Here is a 22,664-nt window from a genome sequence, read left to right as displayed (position 1 = left end):
GATCGCCGCTGTCTGGTGGCGATTGTGAACTGGACTCTTCACCCAACACCAGGTGAAGAAGATCTAGCGGGCAAAAGAAGGGAATCTGCACTGATTTATTACCGGCAATGACGCAAAGAGGCAAGAGAGTAAAATATCCGAGCCAATGAAACAATTAGGCTGCAGTGGCATCATTTGTAAAAACCGTGAGCGCGTGAGGCTCCTCATCAGTTGTAGCTCTTGCAGGAGAACTGTTGGGGTTCTCCGTCCTGCAGAGAACACAGGGCCACATGTGAAAGGCTGCCACTGATTGTTTGCAGTGCGCATGTGACATTGCATGGCATGCAGATAGACTGCATTGACTTGCAACACTGTGGCGATGCAGTTACCGGTGATGTCACACTGGTGCAGGGCAATGTATTTTTATTCTGACAACACCAAGTTAGCCTGGTTCTCAAATGTTGCATGATGGGAGTTTTTCATTACAATCACTATTAATTTTAAAGAGTGTGACTCAACACAATAAAGATGCTGACATCATTAAGGAGGAAGTGAGTCAAGAACCGGCCAAGCAGAACGTAAGTGTCAGCAACATAGAGACAGAGGGAGAGCAATCGAGCAATCAGGGACAAAAGGCTGAATGAATTACCGGGTCACAAGATCTATCCAGGTTGCAAAGTGGTCAGAAGGTGGCAGTGTAAACAGGTCGCATACACACAAGAGAAATAGGAGGAGAATATAATGGGGGCACCAGGAATGGAGGAACTGTTTTGCATCTGGGTTATCCTCCTTTAATATCAGCTCCTGCAGCTCATTGGCAATGATAAGACATGCAGGCAATCAGTCCACAGAACTGGCACTCACCCTCAGTGGCCTCAGCAGCTTCCTCTCGTCTTGATCGCCCTCTGAAGCCTAGATCTGAGTTGCAGCCTTCGTCTTCTCGAAGCGCCGCCGTCCTGCTGGAAACAAAGCCGATTGGAGCTTTTCAAGGTCTGGGATTGGACACCTTCCAGCCGTTTCGTGAGCCACGGTGCTTCTGTTCGAGGCTCCACTGGGGTAAAGGTACAGCGGGAAGAGCCAGTGGATTTACCAAACGATAGAGACAATGCAATCCATCCATCACTGGCTATCCTGCAGTCAGGGGTTGCAGAACAGGAGGAGCCTATCGCAGCCGCCTCGGGATGTTGCTTCTGGTTTGAAGGTTCGGTGATTAGCGTAAACCGTGAACTGATGCACCGCAAACACAGCCGTGCCAGAGGAAACCAAAACAAAGAGACCCAACGACGGCTAAAAGCAACAGGGCCTGAATAAAACGTGACCTGTTGATTCAGTGAGGCAGTCCCTCTGTGTAACATTCATCCATTTTAATGGAGCCACACTGAATTAATACTAATTAGTATTTCTTTCTTTTTTTTCCTGCTCCGTAAAAACCAAACTCCTTGTTGATCGGGGCTGAATTTCTTTGTCCTCCCCCTTTGAATTACATTGGGATCTGTGCCGCTGGATTAAAACGTTAATTAAACTTCACCTTCAAAACCCCCCCCCCCCACCCCACACCCCTCCTTCTCACCTCCTCCCCTCTCATTTGTGTTTGCAAGTAAACGCAAGAGAAGAATTTTAACGTGCACTCTTTGTTTAAAAGTAAGAATAAAAAATAAACAGATGCGGGAAGCATCTGTGGCGGTGTTGTGTGACTGAATACTCGAACAGCAACAAGAACAACAACAGCAGCAGCAGCAGCAGCAACGCCGGCGTTTGAAGTGCGCGGATGGCTTCCGCGTCCCTCTCGGTGTGAACGGAGCAGCGAGCGGGCTTCAGACAACCTGTTTGAGACTCAATTAGACGGCGCGGCCGTCGGCCTCCCGCGGCTCTCTGTCCTGTTGAGACGCCGCCATGGAGGGAGACGGACGAGAGAGAGCAGAGAGCGAGGCGGAAGCAGCGGGGAGGAGGAGGCGGAAGGAGGGAGGGCCACCGAATGAAGAGGAAGAGGAAGAAGAAGAAGAAGAAGAAGAAGAAGAAGAAGGGCCCCGGGCGTCAAAGTATGATTAGAGCTGGAAGGACGCGCATGGCCGCAGACTCTCTCTCACACGCACGCACACACACACACACACACACACAGTCACAGACGCACACACACACAAAGCACCGCAGTGCAGTGGTGGACATCATAAAATCGCCGGTTTTGTAATCCAGTGAAGCACCGAGACCGCGACGCCTGATAGGAACCTCGCTAGTGTGTTTGTGTAAACTGACACATAGTGTCATCCATTTTCAATGCCACTTCTTCCTGAACTCAGGGTTGCGGGGGTCTGCTGGAGCCTATCCCTGCTGTCACAGGGCAAAGGCATGATGACACCCTGGACAAGTCGGCAGTTCATTGCAGGTATTTATTTATCTATTTATCTATCTATCTATCTATTTATTTTATTTGTTTGTTTGTTTGTTTTCGTGTCTTTTATGTCACTTTTTCTGTTTGCATCCCTGTGGACCTTTATTTTTTATTTTGTATGTATGTATGTATGTATGTATGTATGTAGTGTATGTGTGTATGGGTGATTTCACCTTGATTTTAGTTACAAATTTAGTTAAAAACTTGATGACACGCAAATATAAGCAAACACAGATCAACAGATCGTCTGCGTAGAGAGTAATTCAGGGTGATTCAATGCCAGATTTCAAACTTCATTCTCTAAACTACTTCATTCCATTCCTCCTTCTTTGAGGCTTTCTTTCGGTGCTTGGCTCACCGTCTCTCTGCAGAGAACACACTCTCACTGTCCACTGTGACAGCGGCTGGTTTTCTGGCGTTCCTCTGTGGCTGCACGGAGAGAAGTTTTCGCCGCCGCTGTGGTGGTGGCAGCTCAAACCAGCGGTTTGTGCCAATCTATCAAAGCAAAGCAAAGCGAGTTCAACCGTTACCCTCAGCGAAACCCTGCAATTTAACGTTTAACCTTGGTTATTCTAAGGCTTGGCCCCATGCCTGCTAGAGTGCGGGCGACCAGCGAGGCCTGATGGGCTGTGATGAGCCTGATTGGACCGTGCGCAACCTGCTTTCACTGAAAACCCACCCATCCACTCATTTTCTATCGCCGCCTTTCACTGAAAACTAAGATCCTGTTTTCCTTCAAGCTCTTGTGTTTGAGTGGCGACAGACAATCACAAAGGAACCCTTCATTGCAGTGATATAGAACTCCTTTTTCCCTGAAGCATTTGTTAAAAAGACGGGAAGAGAAAAAAAAACTTATTTTAGTTTGGTATTGTAGTTTGGCCTCGTACCATTTGATAGATCTTTCTCTTTATCGGGTTTTCAGCGTAATTCCAAAGCCTTTTGCTGGAGTAGATGTGAGCCATGTTGACGGCTCCTTCAGGATGTGAAGTGAGTGCGGCCCTCAAGCGTTAGATCTTTGCTTAAATGACGTGCAAAAATGCGCGAAAGCTTTCCAGTTTACATGCCGCTGCACAGTGTGGGCAGCACAACCTGACACGGTGCACATCAGCGCTAACGCTGCTCCGCTAAGCGAGGTTCGCAGAGGTTCATTGCACGTATTTGATCAGAAACCAGATCGCACACAGACACAGACAGAAGGCACACACACACACACAACACAGTGACGTCTTTTCAAAACACATCGCAACTGTGTGCCACAACTGGGGTTGGAGCCAGTTGCAGACACAAGCACAGCACGGCGGCCGGGTTCCCCTGAAGCCAGCAGCCTCCGAACTGGGACACAGCATGCGACACTGTGCACCATCTTCCATAAGCTGACAGGTCCTCAAAAGTCCTTTACTGAAGTAGAATAAATAGTCGGCAGGCTCATTTTCGGTCCACCAAGTGGCCTCACTGTGTCTTTAATTTCAGCAGTTTCCCCCCCCACCCCCTCCTGTTATATAAATGAACTCACTCGAAGCTAACACCATTCCTTCCCCGCATTAACAACTGTACCACCACGTTTAAGGATCACTTAATCTTCTTTGGGGCCGTGGGTCGTGCGAAGAGCACAGAGAACACTTTATCTAAATGGCTTGACTTGGTCCGGGAGGCTCCCGGGACCGAACGCAAATATGATAAAACACCTCGCTGCGTTTCAGAATCCTGCCATTCCGCTTGTTTTAACGTCTCTGTGTTTCAGGCACCGTGTGCAGCATTTCCTTATTGAGATTAACGTCGATAAAAGCCGTGAACATACAGTGTTGGGTCCCGAGAGAAAATCATCTACAAAAATAAATGGGAAGAAATTGCATCTTGATGTTTAGCTGCTTTTTTTAATTTATTTTTTTTTTTTTTGCAAAGGCCGAAAAGGCCTTTAATGGACGGAGCAAGCAGTGAGGAGGAAAGGGGGGAGGAAATCTTTGAAGCTATCGATGCCGCTGCCAGTTTAAAATCTGGAGCGAGGAAGAGTTCAGGTTTCTCCACGTCAGAAATTAGAAAAGATGAGAGACTCACAAAAAATAACAAATTTACCTTTTTTTTGTCAAACGTGTGTAAATGGGGAAAACAAATAGCAGTAATCTTGCTGGAGAATCCGGCACTGCATGCATGAGAAGTTGGAATTCAGGCAAAATTATCTGAGTCTGCTAATTTGCCAAACTCAGCCTCAGCTGTGAGCCTCAATGGGAAGTTATGCGTCTTTTTGGTGAGGAAAAGGAAAAAAAAAAAAACATTTCCCCCATGAAAACGCCCGGGGCAGTGGTCTGCGGACCATTGTGTGCAACCTCATCATTGTTTCTGAAAAGAATCTCCGCTGATTACGTTTATTTATTGATGCCTTGGGCGGCGCAGGACAAGTCCAGACTAGTTCCATTACGTTTGACAAACTCCAGAAAGCTGCGAGTCGTCCGGAAAAATGTCACCGAGTCCCACAAGTCACAGTCAAGATGGACAACGGTCGCTGCAGCCGCGAGCAAAAACCGATGGAGGGAGGGTGGTGGCCTTTAAATAGCTCCCTCATCAGTTTCACACGACAGACGTCTAATCACGTCCGGCCGCAGTGAGCCGCCGCTGCGGAACAACCGGGGAAGTTTTGTGGCGAGGACACAACTCCGGGAGTTTACAAGCCGCGGAGGCCGTCCCCTCATCCCTCCGGCTCCTCCTCCACCTGACACATTAGCGCTTCCTTGTTCCTATGGCAACCGGCCCTGTTCCCTCTCCGCCAGCGGTGTGTATATACATAGCCAGTCTCCCGGGTATTCCTCCTGCAGCTCAGCAGAGATATTAGCAATTATGTGCTTGTTAGGACAGAGTCGGAGATAAGAAAGATGTGCCCTGCGTCTGATTACTTTTTTTCTTTTTCTTTTTTGCGCCACGTTGCGTGCGGATAGGCCCAGGAGTCCTTGGCGCAGTCCCGGAGTCCAACCCCCCCCCCCGCCTCCCCGCGACGACCATTCACTAATCTCGCCGAGGCCTCGCTTGGAATATTGCACTTACACTTTGTATTGGATCATTTGTGCATGAGATGTCGGGTAAATGGAAAAGTGGGAGAACTCTTATGTGAGGTAATAGTCGTGATTCCCCAGCAGCGCCACCAACCCCCAGCCAACCCCCACCGGCCTTCTTAATGCCCACCCACTTCACCACATCTGCACAGTGGCGGCAACCATCGCATGCCGGCCACGCCATCCTAATCAACTGCAAAGGTTGCTGGAGTGATCAGGAACGCGTGAAGCGTCCCTGCCTCAGATTGCACGTTGATGCGACGAGCACGAGAGCCGCACGTGCATCACTAATGTAATTCCAGCGCACCAGATGGCCTGTGTTGTTGTTTTTTTTCCACATGAAACGCTTTTTTTGTTGTTTTCACTAATTCGCACCCCCCCCCCCCACACACACACACACACACACTCACACACACACTCACACACACACACACACACACACACCCCCGACCTCTTTCATTCTCCCTCTGCTCCTCTTCCTTTGTTTTTACAGCATGTTGGAAAAACTACGTTTATTATAACATTCAACCACGACGACAAGTCTTTCAAAACACGCAAAAGATTGTAGAGGAAAAATATTACTATTTTTTTGCCGGTCACAGTGCGACAGGTCCGACAGCAGGCCTGAGCTGTGTCAAGCTGTAACAACAGACTGAGTTGAATCAAACACGTAAACACACAATTTTGAGGCAATAAGGTTGCGTCCTGGTGAAAGAGGCAACATTAGCTGCACATGGCTGCCTCCAGGCTGGCCGCTGTGCACCGCAGGGTTGAACTAAACTCCTGTCGGAGGAAGTCAGAAGTAAAGTGAAAACCACGGCTTTTTGGGGTTTTTTTTGAAAATAAAATCCAATTCTAAAAAAAAAAAAAAATGTCACTACTGCAGCATTAAACTCTTCTCTTTGGAAGCAGCTTAGCTTATTCCTTCTTCTTCTGGAATATTTTATTTATTTATTTATTTATTTGGCACAGCGAGCAGCTGTGGTTTCATCTGGCTAAAAGCAGGACAATTTTGTTCTGGAATCCAAAACAATCCAATTTTTTTGCTGTTTCTTTGTTTTTGAACTAGATGGATGAGTGAAATCACACGCTTGAAATCTGAACCAAATCCAACCGCCGCAGGTCAAAGTTACCATCCATCCATCCATCTTCTATACCCGCTTCCTCCTGCACTCAGGGTTGCATGCTTGGATGCTGGAGCCTCGCAAAATTCGGCGAAGGCAGGGTTACACCCAGGACGAGTCGCTAGTTCATCGCAGGGCCACATAGAAAAAGACATCCACTCACATTCACACACACACACACCTATGGACAATTTAGAGTTTCCAATTCACCTCACATGCATGTTTTTGGACTGTGGTAACAGGCTGGAGAACCTGGAGAGAACCCAACCAAGACACGTGGAGAACATGCAAACTCCACGCAGAAAGGTCCCAGGCCCGGGATCGAACCCGGCGGCGGCACTAACCACTGTGTCGCCCGTCCAAAGTTACCTTTTCTTTTTGTGTGACTTTGCCACACTGCTTACTGCATCTCCTCCACTTCCACTCTGCTGCTTCTCCATCATGGCGCTCTCGAGCCCGGCTCATTATCATGAATCAATGGACGGAGATCTTACGCAGCAGCTCCAGCGCCGGTCAAGTGCCCCTCGCCGCTCGCGAGACGTGCACGCGCTGGCTCGCTATCCCGCCCTGCTGGCTGCGTGAGCGGGTCAGCGCATCGTCAGCCGTGTCGACTGACACTTTTCCTCTGCTCAGGGCCGGCAGAGGGGATCGAGGCTGAGGGCTGTTGGCGCTGAGTGACGGCTGCGCTGATTGCAACGTGTCGCAGCAACGTGCCAAACATGGCAGCGACGCTGCTGGCTACATTAATAAATGAATGAATACGTAAATAACAGGGATACTGTACAGCCTGTCTCCGCTGTACTGCCGCCGCCGCCTCCTTGTCCCCTCTATCTGCTGCCCTTGAGCAAACACACACACACACACACACACACACACACACACACACACACACACACGTCAGATGTCAGACTTCATTGTCAGGTGAAGGCCGTTGGGAGAGAAAATCGACTAGCGGGGTGTTTTCTGCTGGCTGCGTTGTCGTCAGAAAGCAGCCAATAGGGTCGGAGTTTCAAGGGTACAGTGAAAGAGGAGGCATTTTCTGTTTTCCTTTGTTTTATATTGTGGCCATTCGGCGGCAGCAGCAGCAGCAGCAGCAGCAGCAGCAGCAGCAGCAGCAGAGAATTCATGGGATTCTGGGGATTTCAACAGCATTCCATTGCACAGCACAGCACAGCAGAGAGGTGGGTGATGAACTGGGTTCGCCAGTTTCTTCCTGTCTCATCCCCCCCCCCCCGTCACATTGAGACAAATGCGTTTCTGTGTTTCATGAAACACGCCACAGGGTAAGGAGCCTCCAGTGTGCTGCTTTATCCTTTTTCGTAGAATTCTTTCCAAAGGAAGTGCAGTGCAGATGCATGATTTTTTTTAAATCTGACCTTTACTTTTTTTTTTTTGACATATGCTTGTGTGTTCCAACCGCGAAAAACATTGATTCTGCGGGTGCGGAAGATACTTTTTTTCCCCGTGCGAATGGACTCTTTGTAAAAAGTTAAATGTTTGTCAGACTTTGTGACGATCTTATCCGTGACATCCCGCCTCCCTCCATACAGAGCGGGAGCAGGGAGGTGGTGGAGGAGCAGAAAAAATGTTTTCAGGTGAACAATAAGAAGCTCTGCACCAAAAAAAAAAAAAAAAAAAAAACTCACCTTGAAATCAAATTTGTTGCTCCAAACTTGATACCCTTGTAATCCAGCCCTCCCTCAGCAGCGCCTCTCTCTCCCTCAGGTTTTATTCATGGAACAGGTGCATCCTGGGAGTCCTGAGCTGGATAGAATACACAGAGGTGGGGGAGAAAAAAAACAGTTTGATGCTTAACTGATGGAATTTAAACTTTCTGGAGCGACCAAATCCTTGTTCAAACACGTCTTTTTACTTAATACACGCTTTAAAAAAACAAAAAACAGATAAAGATGAGTGAAGGTAGTGCAGGTTACCGTCACCTCAGTTAAACCACAAATACACGCCATGTTGCAGATCCCTGCCATCATAGCAGAGGGTTTTTGAAAACTTGACAGAAAATAAACAAATTGAAAGGTTTCGCAACATGACAGCAACTCTTAAAGTGTGATAAGAAGCTACATTTTTTTTTAAGAAGTCTCAATGGGAGTAAAAATGTTTTTAAAAAAAGAAATACATCGATAGAACACATTCATTGCTCAACCTTGGTGGAAGGTCAGCAGGAATCCAGAACCCTGGACTGTTCAAGACTGCACACACATGCACACACATCTTCTACGCAGATCAGTGAATAAAGCCAATCATTTGACTGTGTCAAGGCTGACAATGAAGTAGAAAGCCGGTGTCGGCTCCCCCCTGAGGCCAGATGAAAATATATGATACTCGCTCAAAGTTCACTCTAAAATCCTCCCATCTCACTGTCTCTACTCATGACTCATCCCATCTCTCTGCTCTCTCTCTCTGCTCTCTCTCACGCGCTCACACACCTGCTCCAGAGCTTGAATGTCTGAGTAGCCACAGAGGAGCCCATTGTATTTTCCCCCGCACATCCCTCTTTAGTGTGGCTACCTGGAGACGCCGCCACACGCCTGAGCCTTTTTTTAATATTCCCTTTCTCTTTGCTGCTACTCTCTCTCTCTCTCTCTCTCTCTCTCTCTCTCTCTCTCTCTCTCGTCCCGCTCCTCTCGCTCCGTCTCCTGTATTTTATCTAATATAATGGGATAATCATGTCAGTGACCCCGGCTGCTCCAAACCCCCAGGCGAGTAGCAAGATGAAACGGGTCAGCGTACATCACTCCGCCGTGACCCCGGCAAACTGCTGCGCACGAGCATATGCATGAGCATAAGCATAAGCATAAGTGCGCCTGTTTTTTTTTGTGTTGTTTTTTCGCCTGTGGATTACGTACACCTGCATTTGCTTTTTAATGGCTTATAATGCGCGACCTTGTGTCAAGGAGTTATCAGCAGCTGCCGACTTAAAGCCGGCCGTACCTGAATACAAAGAAGGCCACGCTGGAACTTGGGAAATGCGAGCCACGGATTTCTCTTTCACCGTCTGGGTGAGAATTAGCAAGGTTGTATCCTCCCCCCACCCCCCACCCCCTTCCCCGCGCGCTGCATATAGTTGCGGGCTATTATAAAAGCAATGCCACCCAGGGGACGTGGGCATTATGAGTGTTGGAACAGCGAAGAGGCGAGGAACAGATGAGTTCTCCTCCGCCACCGCTGCAGCCCGTGTCTGTGTCTGCACCTCACGCGGCTCCTCTGGGCATCCGGCCCCTCATAAACACACATATTGAAAGGAGGCTATTCTAAGATTTGCCCGATTCTTTACCCTGCAACTGCCTTTTTTTTTTTTTTTTTTTCACTGACGGTTTTGGCACTTTTGATCTCGTTGTGCAGGTCACAATGACAATAAAATCTATCTATCTATCTATCTATCTATCTATCTATCTATCTCTATTCACCGTAACGTACAGCATGTTGTTTGGGTGGTTGGGAGTTGGTTGTGGCTCTGCACCCTGGGTTTTAATAACGCAGAGGGTCCGGCGGGCCCACTGTCGGTATTAAAATAGTCCCAGATAGACTTTTTCTATTTTTTTTTTAATTAGGGTTTTTTGATGAGACAGAAGGAAAAAAAAGACATTTCCCTCCACACCCAATGGTAGCTGTGCAGGCTGGTTGCGGTTTGAGCCATGAAAAGATCAAACGAAGCAAAACAGAACCAGCACTTTCCTGCGAGTTGCCTGTAAGCCTCAGTGGTGGAGCAGCAATAGGAACCCCCGAAAACTCGGTATCAACAATATCAGCGTGCGCTCCAGTCCGTTAATTATGGATGTGGCCGCAAATTTTTAAATGCGCCTCACGAACATTTTGTAACCCAGCCTGTGTGGACCAAGGGTGTTGTTTTTTTACACATACGTGTAATGTGGAGCTGACCTTTGACATCATGTTTATCGTGTGCTGTTGGTATTCCTGCAACGGTGCCCTGCTGTCGAATCGCCAACATTTTAATTGAACTCTTGCTTGTACGTCTTGTAATGCTCAAACAGTAAACGTCAACGCCTTTCCACATGATGAGATGTATTGATTCCTAATTGCTGATGCCGCTCCTGAGCTTTTTTTCTTCTTCTTCTTTTAACTCCATCTTTTACTTTCTGGATCATTCAGCCGCACACATACATTGCCATTTTTTTCTTCTTCTTCTTCTTCTTCTTCTCATCTCTGCCAGCCAGGGGTTGTGTTTTGAACTGAAAAAGCCAGCAGTCAATGAGGACAGCATCAGGTGTGGGCGGTTATTTATGGCTGATGTAACAGGCTAACATTCTACATCCAGCTTTAAACCCGCTGCCTTATCCTGACTGTGAGCACATCAGAAAGTGGTGTTTTGAATCCGGCACTATTTTGAAGTTAAAACCAGATTTGCTTCCTTTCCTTCTGGAGGGGAGATGTGACCGTCGGGTTTTTTTTTTTTTTTTACGCTGTGTAAACGCTTCCGGGTTCGCCACCCACTACGTTAAATAGCGTGCACAAGTAACCACACGGCGCTAAAACACCCCCTCATCTTCGCCATAATTTTGTCACGCTTCATTTGTTTTTGCTTTTAGCAACCGAAACACAAATGACAGCCATAAACGAGCGGCGCCGTCCTCTCTCTGCACATCGGTATCGCTACGTTTCTCAACATCTGTGGGCTGCGAACTGCGCAGGCTGCCGCCAGTTATTGGGGTTGCCAGTTAGCAACTGGATGTGCCGGTAGACATGCGTGACATTGGACCGTGTGAGTGAGCCAGAGGAAACCTGGGGAGAACTTACACAGACACGGGATGAACATGCAAACGCCACTGTGGCAAAGCTGGAGTCACCTTGCTGTAGCAACAAGCTAAAAGTTTGAGTAGCTGGAAAAATGTTATATTATTTTCCATAGATTATTCAAATTTTTATTATTGGAAGTAGTATTTTCCATGTGACGTTGCCTATCACATTCAAACAGATGATCAGATTTGTTTCTGCTAGTTCACCCAGAACGCCACAGCTGAAGCCCTCCTATTGGATAAAGGGGCGGCTCTAGACACACATCCCTGTGGCTCGCCGCCGCGTCCTCGGCTCTGCCTAATTAAACTCTTTTCAAAGCCAGTCGGGAGCAAAACATAAACAAGACGTCCGCAGAGAAAAGCCTTTAGTCCCGTTTTCGCAAAACACTATTTAATAGCTTCTTCTTCATCGTCCACTTCTCGGCCTTTTAGGAGCAGCTGGTTGCTTGATTATTTTTTTTTTGCCACGACTGAAAGGTATCCAATAAAATTTTATAAGACCAACAGACCATGGAGATTAAAAAGTAGCTCAAGCCCCAGAGCAGCACGGCCAACCAGCAAACAATGATGAACTCACAGTAAATCAAGTGCAGTTCGGGACTGTGCAGGAAATGTTGTGTCTCGTTTTATCTGTTTAACTTATTCATGGGGGTTTTACTAAATTGCCAGCCAACCTTTTTGCGTTTTACTAGCTTAAATTGGCCATGCGCCGCAATGAAATTCAGCCGTATATTCTGCAAATAGACCAGCTATGATTTTGACTGGAAGCTGAAAAGATGGAGAGTGAAATTTGAGAGTTAAAATCTGACCATCTGCCATGCAAGTTTAATTTCTCGCGCCGTCTGACCAGTCAAAATGACGCCTGACTGGTGTTATAGTTGTCAGTAGCATCACTTCCAGTCAAAAAGAAGGAACTGGTGAGGCTCACAATTTTTATTTTTATAGTCGGTTGCTGTTTCCCCACCCCCCCGACACTGGTTCTGTTTCTTTATTGCGCTATTTGAAATACACGGGAGGTTTCTTTGAACATACATTTCTGATTTGCATGCATTTGTGCACGTTTGAATGCAGTGCAACTGTTTTTGTTTCCACACAGATGTTTTATCGCCTCCACTCCGCTGCCTATCATGTTGATCTTTGCAGGGTTTTTCCTGTCGCACACCTCTTTCCGTGCGGGTGTGCCGAGCTCCACAACAACCGGGAGTGACTTAACCGAAACCGGCTCTGTTTCAGAGCCAAATTAAGCAGCGCTGACCAGATTGGAACATCGCAAGAGGCTGGGCCAAAAGGATAATACGAGCTCTCTGAAGACAAACAACAATTGGCTTTTATCGCCCAGTCAGTCATGCTTTTTGGAATGGGAGATAAACAAGAAGCCCTCGATTGCGGCAAATAGTCTCTCAATAAATCCAGGGCACAAAGAAATGGGCAGTTTTACGGGATTATGCCAGATAGGCAGCGTGAAAATGAAGCACAACAAACACTCTGAAACGACAGTGGACTACTGTTAAAAACACACGTGCCAAAACACACTCGAGGCAACCGCAAAGGTGAACAGTTCATGCAGGAAACTTCTTCTGCGGTTTCACACATTTCCCCGCCCTGCAGTTGAATGTCACAGACAGACGGTAAGCTAAAATCTAAAGATGTAGCCTGAAGTGCTTTGAATGCCAATTCAATCCAATTTAAATACTAAAAATGGTTCTGGGGGCGCTAGAAAATGAAAGAGTTAATCTTTTAAGATAACCAACAACTTAATTGGCCGCTAAACACATTTGAATCAATTTGAGTCAAAACAAAAAGGAAAGCCCAAAAATGTTTCTATTGATATATAGATAGGTAAATAGATAGACTTTACTTTTTCAGAAGAAAACCAAAACATTATTGAAACAATGCACTGCCTCCAGCACACTTTATGCATGAATAATATTTGCAATTTATTCCAACTTTGGTTTATTTTCCTCGCTTTACCAGCCGCTCAGACTCTGTGTGGAGTCAGGGGAGCGGAGTTTAAAAGCCACAAACAACTCCCTGCTACAAATAAATTGCTCTCTCTTGTTCCGCACACACACACAGCACATGCACAAAAGCGAAAGGTATAAGAAGCAGTGTTCGGGGCCAAACCCCATCAGCACCAGTCGCTTTATCACGCAGGCAGGGGGAGCAAAAAAACTCTTGCAGGAGGACAGGGGGAGCGGAGGAGGATCGATATTCCAATACTCCCCTGTCTGCTCCACTGGCCCCCGACGTTATCCCACATCATCGCGGCGGACACGGAGAAGACAAATGACTGCCGTGTCAGGAACACGGGAGGGGAAGGCGAGGGGCCCCGGCGGTGGGTTGCCCGAGCCACTGTGTCAGCGGCGGCACCTTTATGTGGAAACGGTCACAGGGCCGGAAACAGATGGATCTAATCGCACAAGACACAGAAAAGACACGGGGGGCGAAAAAAATAAAAAAGCCACGGGTGTGAAAATTTACACACGGGACGAGGCAGAGGGATGCATTTACAGTGAAGAGAGACAGGGATCGTCTCACCGCCGCGGGTTCGTGGGGGCAGGGGGAGTGCGAGCAGGCGGAGGCAAGTCTGTAGGTGATGCGTGACAGTTCACAGAGCGAGCGGCAACGGCAGGAAAAGGCACAGGAGCCGGGCGGGATGGATGAAGGCGAGCAGCGCTCCCTTTGTACCACAAAGAGCACCGTGTTGTCTTTCTGATCTGCGGCGGCTTCAAAGTGCAAAAGTCTGTTTTTTATTCCCGGCAGAACTCCCTCTGTTGCCTTATCACACATCTCATTTGCGCAGCTCCAGACACGCACGCACACACACACACACACACACACACACACACACACACACACACACACACACACACACACACAAACACACGGAGGCGGGCGGCTCAGGTTGAGGTTGAGGGCCCCTGCTAGACGGAAGGTTTTGACAAATTAGATTTTTTTTCGCGGTGATTGATGCCGAATCAACAGCTGAGACAAAAAAAAAAAGAAAAAATGGGAGAAAACAGACAGGAGGCGTGAGCGGAAAGGGAGAGAAGAGGAGGAGGAGGTGGAGGAGGAGGTGGAAGCAGGGCGGGATGAGGCGAGGCGGAATGAACTCTGGAAACTCGAGAGGAAAAGCGAGGGAGGAGAGGAGGAGAGGGAAAAACCTTTCACGGCGTTTTATTTGCATCTCTCATTTCGCCAGAACTCCTCGGGCCGGAACGTCAACCGCGAGGTATCGACAGTGTCAGTGAGTCGTTGTAATTTTCCAGCCGGGTGTCAGGGGGCGTCATGATTGGAACTTGCAATTAGATTTATCAAAGCTACGCGTGTGCATGTATGTGCGTGTGAATGTAATTACAAGTTATTGAAATGTGGAGTCCCCGTAGTCCCGCTATTACAGCTAAATCAATGTTGATAAATAAATAAATAAACAGGTACATAACCGAGGGAATATTATACAGCGAATGTGGGGAGAAAAAAATGGATTGGTGGGATGCGGGAAGACGGGATGCCGGAGAGAAATGGAGAAAGAGGGACGATCGATCCGTTTGCCACGAAGAGCCGCTGGTTTAAACTCCGACGCGATGCTACCGCGGAACCCTCAATCAATTAGTCATAAAGTAATAAAGAGTTTAGACGATTGGAGTGTATTAACCAAAAATGTTTTATTTTTATGTAACGCCGCTCAAGAGCTCCGACACGTCCTTGTTAGGAAATCTTGTGCCGTGCTAGCCACCTGTTGCCGACCTGATGCTACATAACCGGGACAAGCCTTTTGACTGGTGGGCTACAGTGGGTTCTAAAATTTGACATAGGGGGCTGGAGCAGCGGCAGATGGATGGAGGGTTTTGGTGACCCACCGCATAGGAGAAAAAAATATATCATGGGATATGTAGAAAACGTGCTTTAATTTAAATTGAAAATGAACAAAAGCATTTTGAAGTCCCACGATATTTAGCTCTTTATTGAAATTGCTCATTAAAAACCCGAAAAAATTGATGAAATGCAGCTATTTTATCACTTACTAACTATTGAAATAATTCCTTCAAGTTCAGGTGGGAGGATTAAAAAGCTTAACGCATATGGCCCCCAGGCTGCAGCCCATGTCTGGTCTAGCCAAAGCCAGACAGTAGTTAGAGGGGGAAAAAAGTGGCCCATCAAGTGCAGCCATCATTTCCTTCCTTCTTTCCTCTCCAAAGTTTTGCCATAAAAGCAAATTTCATCACGGCCTCTTTCACAGGGTGCCAAGGTCGGGCCTGACAAAGAAGAGCGCATCGTGGGTAAGCAATTTTGAGTTTACAGTACCACACATACACATGCGTGTCTGTGGGCCGAGAGTGACTCAGCCGCGCTGTTTGATTTGTTATTGTTTTTTCCCTGCAACAACAACAAAAAAAACAACACGTCACCACTGTTTAGCCGTTCGCGCGCAGGCGACAGGGCGCAGAGATGCCTCGCCCGCGCCCCGGCCCCCGCGTGCGTAGATGTTTGCGACACGTTTGCCACAGACGTGTGATTAATTATGCCTAACAGCCCTCTATCTGTCAAGCTTATTTGTCACGTGTAATCACGGAACATGCAATCCCAGCGACGCCGCGCGTCTCGGAGAGACGGCAGCAGGTGTCGGTGGCTCCCCGGAGGATCAGCCAAGGTGGGAGGAAGTAAAGCGACAAGGATGCAGATGAACCTGACCGCCGCTCGACAATATCGCATCATGAAAAGCGCGGGTGTGTGTGTGTGTGTGTGCGCTCGGCGCAGGAAGACTTGCTTTATCTTATTTAAAGCAATTATCTCTCCACACCAATCAGCGTGATGTCTGAGTCTAATAGTCACTAAACACACAAATGCACCAGCACCTTATTTAATCAGATTGCCCTCCACGGGCAACGCACACACACAAACACACAGACACACACAAACCAATTAATGTCAGCAGTCGGCAACACTGCTGCCTTCCACTCCTTCGAACCCGCGGCCTCTCTGAGCAAAGGAAGCAGGGTTAAGGGGCGGAGTCAATAACATGCGGGTGTGATGTAAACAGGCGACAGGCTCCGGCTCACGCAATTAATATGCCTCTTCTGTCTGCAGGGGTCAAATTATTTGATCATCTAAAAGATGACGGCCATCATGCAGACAATCAAGGCTGCCTCCACAATGTGGCCGAAGTGGTAGAAGAGCAGAAGAAGAGCAGATCTCTGGAGGGTTTAACCTGCCAGGCTCTGCCGACTTCATGGGCTCCTACGTTTACCTGAACGTAATACACAGTCAAATGTGTTTCTTAGGCGATGGCGTGTGAGACTGTGGCCTCAACTGATCTCCGCTCTGTTTCCTGCGTCTGACTTCCTGCCTGGTGTCACCCACTCGGCGCAGTTTCATGTGGCTCCTGCTCGAAAATAGACTGGGCGTGTGTTGCACATGGGAAAACTCAAACTTGAAGGCTGTCAGAGGGCTCCGACCGCGGTAGCAGAAATGCCTCCACTGACATGCAGAAAAGATAATATAAAAGTTTTTGATATAAAATTAGGACTAAATTCTGCACAAGAGCAGCTTGACGATGGTGATATCAACAAATGACGTCCGAAGATCAGGAGCCGCCAGGTTTCTGTGGGTTCACCGGAGGAGCGGCTGAGAAACGCACAGGTTCACGTCGCCATCGCTCTGCAGGGCTGTCGGACTAACAGAGGAGCAGGATGAGAGTCGCTATCGTTTCAGCATTGCCACAGCTGACTAAGCTGAAATACAAAAAGCGGCTGAAAACCCCTTGCCGAGGTCGCCAATTTTCTGTCAGGACGGGTGCACTAACGTAGCGTAGCGCTGGAAGCAAGGTCTCGGGGAAAACGTCAAAACAAGAGCCCACGGCGCAGAAGTAGCCGATCCAAAACAAAACACACAACAACTGACAACAGCCGAGGCAATTAGAGTCTCAGCTGAAGTGCTCGATAGTCCTCCATGGAGAATGATCAGGTTTGATCATGTGATATTTCACTGTGGTGATGATGTGCCTGGAGTTTGCAATAAGAATTTTCGTGCACATCCTGTCGACTCCAAAAGAATAATATAACATCTAAAAGGTAAAAAATAAAATCTAAAGGTGTATGTAGTTCTATGTTTCTCATATTAGAATCCAACTATGATTGATTTTACTGAGCCGACTACAACAAGATCTTTAGAACTGTTTATAGAGTCTTTCAAGACCCTCGACTCATTGAGGCCTTGACATAAGAAATGCCTAACAAAACTGTAATGCATAAAATCAACATGAAATAAGAGGAAATATAAGAAAACCTTTAAGGGTGGTGGGACTCGAGCTGCATGTGTAAATAGATAAATGTAAATACAACAAATAACAATAAATAGTACTCAGAAGCAGCCAGAGGTGTTGCACAGCTCATTACAGGAGTGCATTACTGTGCTGCATTATGACATTCTCAACATTGCTCAACCTCACAGTTCTTCTCCTCCGCAGCTTTCAAACAAGAATTTAAGAATAAAAACAAAAACACTCGCACCCAGTCCGACACAGACCGGCCGACACAGATGTCAGCAGAAATGTAGCAGCTGAGAAGCGCAGCCTGGAAATCACACATCAGAATCAGGACGTCATCAGGACGTCACTGGGTGAAGATCCACTGGGTGAAGATCCACTCTGTGACGCACATGTCACCTTTTCAGAATTTAGCGCTATTGGCTGGTTAACTGCCCCTGCCTCTTCCTCACCCCCTCTTCCTAACAGGACTCGGGTTCACCCTCATCCTCCTCCTCCTCTACCCCCACCCCCACCCCACCATTCCTCGAAAATCTACATTTCAGCAAGTCCACCGCCGCCCCAACACCTTTTTAAAAATAGGCGCCGCCTCTTTGTCTCTGCGTGTTTCGGCATCGCAGCCGCAGGGTCGATTTTCAGGTGGAATTGTGTTTTGATGAAAACTAATTTGGTGCTGTTTGCGCCACTGAGGAGCATATATTGGGACCAATTAGAGGGAGAGCGAAGGCGACGGGCTGAGAGGAGGGAAGGGATGTGAGCACGGAGGCAAAGCAAAAGAGGGGATGAGGATATTTTAAAGTCCAATGGAAGTCATTTCCTCATTTCAGAGTCATTGAAGCTGTGCGTGTGTGCGCCTCCGAGTGTGTGTGCGCGCGCGCGCGGGCCTGAGAGTGTGTGATTGGCTTTGCATTATGATGAGTGTACGGGGGTGGCAGAGTGTTGACATGCAGAGCACAATGCCTCCATAAGCGACGGGATAATGAATGCATTTGGGCTCCCACGTTCAAACACAAGCCGGTGAGCCTGTTTACTCTTTTGACGGACAGTGTTGCTCTCTGATTTTTTTTCTCTCCCTCTCTCTCTGCGAGGGCGGGCGAGGGCGAGGGCAGATTAGCAGGTGAGTGTTAACGGAATGCCGTGCAGAGCGACCAGGAGGGAGGAGGTAGGAGAGTGTCCATGGGGTGGCCGGCAGGCAGGCAGGCAGACGCTGAAACTCATTTGGGTTGCGGCTTCAGTTCAGAGGAGGCCCGAGGCGCCGCTTCCTCCAGGCTGACGCCGCCGATAGCTCAAATGTTTTCGGCGGTGTTATCAGAGTTCCTCGCCGGGCCGCCCGCAGACAGGAGGCCCGGGCTACCCCGCTGTTGCTCCAGGCAAGACAGATAGTAACCAATCAACCAGCAGCAAAGACACTCGCCCACGGTCCTGCACAGCAGCATTAGCATATGCAGGTGTGTTTGTGTACGTGCTAATCAGTGCATTCAGGCTGCTTTGTGCACGTGAGCGCGTGTGTGTGTGTGACTGTGTGGGCTTCGCCGAGGCTTAATTCCTGGTCAAACTGCAGTGTTTGATCATATTTAGTCTACTTTTATCCCTTTAATCATTGGAAAACTACACACACACACATGCACACACACACGTGTGCACGCGCGCACACACAAACAGACAAAGCTTAATTACAGCGTCGCATGTGTGCGCTGCATTCCATGGTCCTTTTCATCTATCTCGTCGCACAATGATTTATGTGAAAACTATTTGCAGCTACAAACACTCACCAGGATGCGCGCACACACACACAAACACACTCGCCCACAAGTACACAAACAGACACGCACGCAGGCGCGGTCTGTCACGGCGTTTATGACAGCAGTCGCGCCAAGGGGATATTGGACTTTCTCTTCGGTTATCAATGTTTCCTTTTTTTGATTGATGACCTTTATTGTAATTATTTATTGAAAGGCGGCAACGGGATAATTAGAAAAGGTCCGCTGGGGGAGGAAAGTGCTGATCCTGTGGGAATTCTGCCCAGGAAAAAAAACGCGGCGCTGAAGGTGAGAAAGTTCACGCATCTCCTCAGAATTCAGTGTCCGCAAGCGGGTTGGTGGGGGGGGCGGGAGGAGCGATCCGCAGGAGGAATCGATGATCAGAGCTAATGGCATACTAATGACGTGGCTACTCATCCATACGGCACAGACAGAGGCAGGAGGAGGGAAGGGAAGGGAAAGGAAGGGGTCGACAGTCAGCAGTGGAGGCAAAGCAGCAGTAAAGCGGCTCCTTATCAAAGCAAGTCACGGACAGTTGGATAAATAAGAGGACCAGCCACGATATCACAGGCAGAGAGTGAAGGTTGCTCGAATTTGTTTGGAGACCCTGAAGTCGCTCCGCCTAAAGGAGTGGATTTCCACAGCTGAGCGGTGGGCGCCTTAAAGCTCAAACACATGTGCGCAGTAATAATAATAAAAAAATAAAAAAAAGGGAGAAGAAAAAAACTCCCCCACTGCAGAGGCTGCCTGCCTGCCTGCCTGCCTCCCTGCGTCCTCTCATCCTCTCACTGCACCGCCGGTCCAGACGCTCAGGAGAGAAAATCCTCTAAAGCCGCAGCCTCATCGCATATAAAGAATATCCTTCAGACACTCACAATATGCCAATACTGGCTCAAAACGTGTAAAATTTACACGCCTGCTTCGGCGCGAGCTCGTTCCCTCGCCCCGTCGATCGATGTTTTGCTGTCGTCTGATTGCTGACATGCTTCATATTGACAAAGGGGGCATCCGTCGATGCTAATCGACTCCCCAGCTGAACTTCACGCATGGGAAAGTATCAGAAAAATAGGAGGCGTTTGAGTCGCCAAGGATGATACATGCGGATACCTCACAATACAAGACTCTCAGCGGATGGTATTTGGACGAGAAAATACTGTCACAATACATGCATGTTTTGATTGTCTTCTGTAAAATCTTGAAATCTGAAGAGAGCAGATTAGAATCGAAGAAAACCGAATGAAAGCACGTGAGAGCTTAAGGCGTCTCCAGAGCGGACTGATGCTGTTTCCACTGCAGGAAACCGGTCTTGGGTTGGCTAAACTAGTCTGCAGAGGCAACAGATCTGGGATTCTTTTTGATAAAATGCCCAGTAAAAGCCAGCCATGCCAAACAGCAAACTGCAGCGCTCACAGTACAGCTGTGACCTCGTCCGTCTCGCTGACCTTAATGGGTAACCACAGCCTCACAGAACTATCATCTGGCCAAAACCGAGAGCTGGGAAAGCGGTTCATCAATGATCCGTGTAGAGGAGTCGGCCACATTATCCTCTAAATACACCTCAGATTGAGTGTCAACACAGAACAGAGTTCATCAGCCTCTGGAGAGTGGGTTGAGGCAGCACTCAGTCCTCATGGCAGAACTGGATATAGTTGACAGTGGTCTGGACCTGCCAGTTCCAGAATCACATAATGTAAATTTAACCAGCTGAGGGTAGAAGGTACAAGTTCAGAAAAACACACACTGGTGCAACAGGGGGGGGAGCAAACACACAAGAACCATCATGACTAGAAGGCGATGTGCTCAAAAGGCAAAAGGCTTTGATTGTGTGAATGCACTGCAGACAAGGGCGACTGTGAGGCCCAGATGGACCTGCAGCTGCTGGAGCGGCTACCTGCTCCTGCCATGAAGCCCTATTAGACCTCGAGTGCACGACTTCCACCTCCAGCTCTTTATTTTTCTTTCTCCCCAACCGCTTTCATGTGCAGGGTTAGCCCCGGGCCTGGCACAGTCCTGCTGGGCTTGGCTCGGGCAGGAGTGGCCTTTACGTGAAAGTAGGGCAGCAACGCCCTGACGTTCACCTGCCTCGTCTCCTCCTCCTCCTCTTCTCATCAAGCACTCATCTCTCAGGGAGCTCTCTGACACAAGCTCCAGCTCACAGCACAGGTGCCTCAAAGAAGTCGACAGTAACTCATGCTTTTCATACCTGTCCAATTAGATACAGGTTCCTCCAACTCCATCTTTTGCTGGCATGCTATATGAATGCCGCTCACAGATCACCGAAGACAGCAAACTTAGCCAACAGTGTAGCGGAGAACAGCAGACTTTGATGCGCCACACGAACCGGGTGTGACCACAGCCTCCTTGTCTGTGGTGAAGGAGGAAACCATGGATGCATTATAAGAACTGGATCCTGGACTGGCAATCTGACGGCAAGCCAATTTTTCCCAGTGGCCTCTCGACGTACTGCACCAAAAGAAATCCTATGGGCCCAAAAAGCAATTTTCCCATAGACTGCAATACAAAAATAAACACCTTCAAAAACAGTTGAAAGGACTACTTTGATTTGAAATGTGAATCATAGCAAATTTTTCCACTTATGGTCTTTTAGTCGTTTACAAAATTGATAAAGGCCAGAAAATCACCAGAAAAGAGTTTAGTCCCAGCAGTTCATTCTGATTGGCCAAATAGATCATGTGAGTTACAGAGGCATCTATGGGCCCATTAATGCGGAAATCACAAACTTTTTCGGCGTATGCGCTGAGTAGCAACTGCATTGAAATGAATGGGCCGCCATCATGGAGTCTGGGGGCCTGGAGAAAACAGATACACATTGCATTGTGTGTGTGTCTCTTACTTTCAGAAAACAAGTTAGTTTTCACAATCACACAAGTTCTGTGTGACTTTTTCAGCTCATGTCTGCAGGTATTGCTCGAACTAGCAATGTTTTTGACAAAACAAACCTTGTTTATTGGTGGAAGTAAACCACCAACATATTTTTTTTCATTCTTGAAATGGCCATAACAGAGCCCTTTAATGTATGTTCGTGTCTAAAAGGATAGCACCTAACAACAACAAACAAACCCGTCATCCCACAACTTTCCTACCGAAGAAAAACCAAAGCCAGTAACACATAACAGTGGAAAAAAAAACCCACAACAGCCATGGTAACACAACAGTTTTGTCAACTGAAGCTTTAAATGCCAACCCAGTGGCAGCAATTAGTTCAAACTGGGCCAATCACAAGACTGCACCTGTTTCCACTCCAGCACAAACACTGAGGGTGTGAGCATGACAGCTGATTGAACCCGAAACAAAACAAGGGTCAGGGTCA

The 22,664-nt window shown here is 47.9% G+C and overlaps 1 long non-coding RNA gene across 2 annotated transcripts in view; it reads right to left on the bottom strand.

The window, feature by feature from the left end:
- Window positions 1-22,664, bottom strand: part of LOC142883118 (uncharacterized) — a 60,678-nt gene that overhangs the window by 27,313 nt on the left and 10,701 nt on the right. For both annotated transcript variants that reach the window (XR_012925991.1, XR_012925992.1), the window contains 2 exons: window positions 8,183-8,300; window positions 844-938 (listed from right to left, as the gene is read on the bottom strand). This is a non-coding gene — a long non-coding RNA (uncharacterized LOC142883118). The remainder of the gene's footprint in view (window positions 1-843; window positions 939-8,182; window positions 8,301-22,664) is intronic.

Source organism: Nelusetta ayraudi, unplaced genomic scaffold (genome assembly GCF_046127955.1).
Source record: "Nelusetta ayraudi isolate G7.1 ecotype Tasmania unplaced genomic scaffold, CSIRO-AGI_Nayr_v1 ptg000007l, whole genome shotgun sequence".
NCBI lineage: Eukaryota > Metazoa > Chordata > Actinopteri > Tetraodontiformes > Monacanthidae > Nelusetta > Nelusetta ayraudi.
The sequence above is the reverse complement of the archived record's forward strand: the minus strand, read 5'-3'. Positions and strand labels throughout refer to the sequence as shown.